Source organism: Gossypium hirsutum, chromosome A09 (assembly GCF_007990345.1).
Source record: "Gossypium hirsutum isolate 1008001.06 chromosome A09, Gossypium_hirsutum_v2.1, whole genome shotgun sequence".
Lineage (NCBI taxonomy): Eukaryota > Viridiplantae > Streptophyta > Magnoliopsida > Malvales > Malvaceae > Gossypium > Gossypium hirsutum.
In genome coordinates this window covers 14507245-14513407 of record NC_053432.1, presented here as the reverse complement: position 1 = coordinate 14513407, position 6163 = coordinate 14507245, and positions in this window count along the sequence as shown.

The window sequence follows — 6163 nt, the reverse complement described above, 5'->3', positions numbered from 1 at the left end:
CATCTCCTTCATTGCCGAAATTGAGAAAGGAAAGATTGAAAAAAAGAAACCAAGGCATTCGGCCATGGCTAGTTCAAAGGAAAGCTCAAGAAGTTAAAGGTGGAGAGGCAAGCAAGGGCAAAGGAAAGAACATCGAGTAGCCGAGTTGGAATCGTTTTCCCCAACATAAGGTAAGTCACCAAGCATATATTTTGTATTGATCTAAATAGACATAATGTCTATGTAATTATGCCGAATGGAATGATAAATTTATATACATGTATGCATGTGGTGATGAAAGTGTTGAATGAAAAGAAAAGAGGTGAGATGTATTGAGTTGTTGATTTCGGCACTAAGTGTACGGGTATAAACATTTATGATCATGAGATTGGCACTAAGTGTGCAGGTTTAAATTGTACTGCACTAAGTGTGCGAGTTTGATTATATAGCACTAAGTGTGCGAGTTGATTATATAGCACTGAGTGTGCGGACTTAATATATATTTTTGAACCACTATGGACACTAAGTGTGCGACATTATTGAGTTGATCACGGACAGCAGATCGGGTAAGTACCTTGAGTTCATGGCTAATAGGCGCTATGTTTATATTTGGAGTTGAGCTTGGTAAGTTTGAACCTATGTGACAATTATAATTGAAGTCACGTACATAAGATTTATCGTGGAATAGGTGAAAGGCCGTTTAGTTGTATGATTGTAACGAAAACAAAATGATGTATGAAAATGCCTCAAATATCCTATTGATTAGTATATGGAATGTGAATGCATGACTTGGTATGAGATTGAACCGATAGGTCTAAGGAACTATGGCATAGTTCGGTATGGATGGAGTAACTAGCCTCGTTCCATTTTGTTTCCTTTTGTGAAATGTTATTAATGGATGGTAGTGCATTGCTTATGACTTACTGAGTTATATACTCACTCGGTGTTTCCTTGTCACCTATTTTAGGTTTCTTGGACTCGTCTCTTTTTGCGTGATCGGGCCGTCATCGAAGTCATCACACCAGCTAGCAAGTTTTGGTACTTTCTTCTTAGTCGGTTTAGGAGAACATTTCGGCATGTATAGGCTATTATGTTGTGTTTGAACTTTGGTATGTAAACTTTCAGCCATGCGAAAATGGCATAAATGTTAATTTGGACTTTGGGTCCTATGATACTTAGTTATTAAACGTAGTAAATGGGTTTTATAATGTGGTCATGACTGATATTGGGCCAATTCGGTTTTGGTTGAATAATAGTTGAGGCCTAATCGATTTTTATGCCATATGTCATGGTTGATTAATTTTGGTGTTAAAATTCATGATATGGAAATAGTGTAATAGGGAGATGTTTGTCAATGATTAGCCTTTGGCATGGCTAGTCATGATCATAATTTGTGATATGCATGATGAATTATTAGTTAGATCAAGGAGATATCACGAAATAGGCATAGTTGCTTTAGTAATAGATGCTGGCAGCAGCAGTGATGTGAGATTGAAAAATAAAAAAAAAGTAGGAATGGAATTAAATAATGAATAAATTATGTAATCGAAGCTCGATGAGTCTGTTTTCATATGGAAGAAACGAAACGACCATATGAGCTGTATGTTAGGAGATAATTAAACCCTTGTGAAACAGGACCAGAGCGATTTCTGGATCCCATGTTCCGACTTTAGAGATTCGCCATAAATTAATCAGAGACAATTAGAAGTCATGCCTTATATGTATAGATTCCCTTTTGAGTCTAGTTTCATTAGAAACAAATGCATAAGTATTGAAGCTCTGTAAAGGGAGATATCTAAGTCGTAATGCACAAAGGTCAGAGTAGTCGAACCCAGGAACAGGGACGACTTTAACTAATAAACTGTACCAATTGGCCCGACCAAAAATTCTACGAAAATTCTAATATATAGATATATGAGTCTAGTTCTGGTGAAAATTTACGGAACTGGATTTTGAGTTTCAGAACTCAAGATATGATTTTTAAAGCGACTAGTACGCAGATTGGTAGCTTGTCTGGGAAATTTTTAATAAGTGGTTTGAAGTCTGTTAACACCTCGTGTTCGACTCCGGTGACGGTCTAGGGTTCGGGGTGTTACATTTGATTGGTATCAGAGCTATGGTTTAGTCGGTTGTAGGACTACCATAGCGCGTATGAGTCTAGCTATACATGCCTTAATGTTAATGTTTAAATGTGTGATGACTTCTGATGGTTAAAATTTTTGTTTTGATTAGTAAATGGATCCCGGTGTAGAGAGAACCTTAGCGAATGACGTTGAAAGTGTAGCGGCTGCTCCTGCACAAGGGACGCCGCCTGTTGAACCTCAGTCATCTGCGAATAATCAAGGTGAGGGGGCTAAACAAGCCTTCTTTACCATGATGAATGAGTGGGTCGCGCAATATGCCCGAACCAATCCGGCTGTCCAACAATTCCCGAATTTGAATAATCCACCCCAAGAGCCCGTAATGCCATCAGTTACTGATCCTGTGAGGCTGAGTAAGCCACCTATAGACTTGATTAGGAAGCGCGGGGCCGAGGAGTTCAGGGTCATAGTTACTGATGATGCCGAAAGGGCCGAGTTCTGGCTTTATAACACCATTCGGGTGTTTGATGAACTGTCATGCACACCTGATGAATGTCTAAAGTGTGCTATATCCTTGTTGCGGGATTCAGCCTACTATTAGTGGAGGACCTTGATTTCCATAGTCCCAAACGAACGAGTTACTTGGGATTTCTTTCAAATGGAATTTCGAAAGAAATATATTAGTCAACGGTTCATCGATCAAAAACGTAAGGAATTCTTGGAACTCATGCAAGGCCGTATGACAGTATCTGAATACGAACATGAGTTCGTAAGACTCAGTCGGTATGCCCGGGAGTGTGTGGCTGATAAGGTTGCTATGTGCAAAAGATTCGAAGAAGGATTGAATGAAGATTTAAAGCTACTAGTGGGTATTTTGGAGATAAAAGAATTCGTAACACTAGTTGAACGAGCCTGCAAGGCGGAAGAATTTGGAAAGGAGAAGAAGAAGGCTGAATTTAAAGCTAGAGATTATCGTAAAAGATCGACGGGTAAATCTCCATTCTCGGCTGTAAAGAAGTTCAGGGAGGACACTAATAAATCGAGGATGACGGCGGGAATTTCCATTAGAGCACGACCATCGACGGACTCCCGAGCTACTTCGGTAGCTAGTGTGGGCAATAATCGTCACGAGAAACCTGAATGCCCCCAATACGGAAGACGACACCTAGGTGAATGTTGGGGTAAGTCTACTAACAGGGCCTGTTACGGATGCGGCTCGAAGGACCACTTCATTAGAGATTGCACGGAGCTTGATGAGAAGAATAAGATGCAAGGTGCAAGACCTAGTGGAATGACAGCTAGAGGTAGACCACCGAGAATTTCAGGGGGTAGGGTGGTAGTCAGAGAGGGGCCTCTGATATGGCTGTTCGAACAGAGACCCGTACTCCTGCCAGAGCATATGCCATTCGTGCATGAGAGGAGGCATCCTCTCCTGACGTCATCACTGGTACTTTCACTCTCTTTGATACTAATGTGATTGCATTGATTGACCCTGGCTCTACTCATTCATATGTATGTGAAACCTTAGCATCCAGTAAGATTCTACCTGTTGAGTCTACTGAGTTCCTAATTCGAGTGTCAAACCCTTTGGGCCAATACGTACTTGTTGATAAAGTGTGTAAGAGATGCCCTCTAATAACCAGAGAATCCTGTTTTCCGGCCGATTTGATGCTTTTACCGTTTGACGAATTCGATGTTATTCTTGGTATGGATTGGTTGACTGTACATGACGCAGTGGTGAACTACAAAAGGAAAACCATTGATTTAAGGAGTACAAATAATGAGGTAGTCCAAGTTGAGTCTACGATTTGAAAGGGTGCCAACGATAATATCTTCAATGACCGCTCAGAGATATGTGAAAAAGGGGTGTGAAACATACCTTGCGTATGTATTTGATAGCAAAGAGACGGAAAGGAAACTTGAATCAGTACCGGTGGTTTGTGAGTATTCAGATGTTTTCCTGAGGAGTTACCGGGTTACCACCGGTTCGAGAGGTGGAATTCGGCATCGAGATGTACTAGTACCACGCCAATCTCAATAGCCCGTATCGTATGGCATTAACGGAATTAAAGGAATTGAAAGCTCAATTGCAAGAATTGACGGATAGAGGCTTCGCTCGACCGAGTTCTTCACCATGGGGCGCACCAGTGCTGTTTGTGAAAAAGAAGATGGAACCATGAGATTGTGCATCAACTATCGTCAGTTGAATAAAGTGACCATAAAGAATAAATACCCGTTGCCACGTATTGATGATTTGTTTGATCAATTAAAGGGAGCCTCAGTATTTTCCAAGATAGATTTGAGATCTGGTTATTATCAGTTGAGGGTTCGAGACTCGGACATACCAAAACTGCTTTTAGAACGAGGTACGTCACTACGAATTCTTAGTGATGCCGTTGGGCTCACTAATGCCCTGCGTATTTATGGATTTAATGAATCGAGTATTCAGGCCATACTTTGATCGATTTGTGGTTGTGTTTATTGATGATATTTTAGTTTATTCACAAGGTGAAGCCGAACACGCCGAGCATTTGAGGTTAGTATTACAGATTTTGCGAGACAAGCAGTTATACGCAAAATTCAGTAAATGTGAATTTTGGTTGAAAGAGGTAGCTTTTTGGGGCACGTGGTGTCCGCATCGGGTGTTAGGTGGATCCGAACAAAATTTCGGCCATACTCGATTGGAAACCTCCGAGGAATATTACTGAAGTTAGGAGCTTTCTGGGACTTGCTGGATACTACCGACGGTTTGTAAGGGGTTTCTCGATGATAGCTGCACCGTTGACAAAACTACTCCAAAAAGATGTTGAGTTTGAGTGGACAGAAACTGTCAGAAGAGTTTCGATCGACTAAAGACCTGTTTAACCGAAGCTCTATGCTAGTACAACCGGAGTCCGGCAAGAGTTTGTCATTTATAGTGATGCATCCTTACTTGGGCTAGGTTGTGTGTTGATGCAAGAAGGTCGAGTTGTGGCTTACGCGTCGAGACAATTAAAGCCGCATGAGAGAAACTATCCGACCCATGATCTTGAATTGCGGCCATAGTGTTTGCCCTGAAAATATGGCGGCATTACTTGTTTGGGGAAAGGTGTCATATTTATTCGGACCACAAAAGTCTTAAATATTGATGACTCAAAGAGATCTAAATCTGCGACAAAGACGTTGGCTTGAGTTGTTGAAAGACTATGAACTTGTTATTGATTATCACCCGGAAAGGCTAACGTGGTTGCCGATGCTTTAAGTCGGAAAGCCACTATTTACTTTGGAGCGGTGAATGCTCACTTGTCCGTCTCACCCGATGGGTGCTAGTAGCTGAATTAGAGGCCAAACCATTATTGATTCGTCAATACTTGAATTCCAGAAAGTCGACGCTGAATTGTCACTAAACGAGCTGAATGTGCTTCAAATGAGGAATCGGAGTTTCGATTGACGACAATGATTGCTTGACGTTCAGAGGTCGATTATGTGTTCCAAGAAATTCGGGAACTTATTTCGATGATTTTGGGACGAGGCTCACAGTAGTCGAATGTTCAGTCCACCCAGGTAGTACTAAAATGTACAATGACCTGAAACGTCAATTTTGGTGGCCCGGTATGAAACGAGACATTTCTGAATTTGTTTCAAGGTGTTTGATATGCCAACAAGTAAAAGCGGAACATCAAGTGCCGTCGGGATTACTACAGCCGATCATGATACCCGAATGGAAGTGGGATCGGGTAACGATGGATTTTGTATCTGGATTGCCATTGTCATCAAGCAAGAAAGATGCAATTTGGGTTATTGTTGATAGATTGACCAAGTTGCTCATTTATCCTGTCGTACAGATTTTTTGCTCGATAAATTGGCAGAATATACACTCCCAAATTGTTCGATTGCATGGGTACCTATTTCTATCGTGTCGGATAGAGACCCAAGATTTACATCGCGATTTTGGAAAATTTACAAGAAGCGTTGGGTACTAAGATGCTTTTAGCACCGCATTTCATCCCTAGATGATGGCCAAATCTGAACGAATAATTAGATCCCGAGGATTTTGAGATGTTGGTCCTTAGGTTTTTGTGGTTCATGGGAAAGATATTTGCTTGATTGATTCGCTTACAACA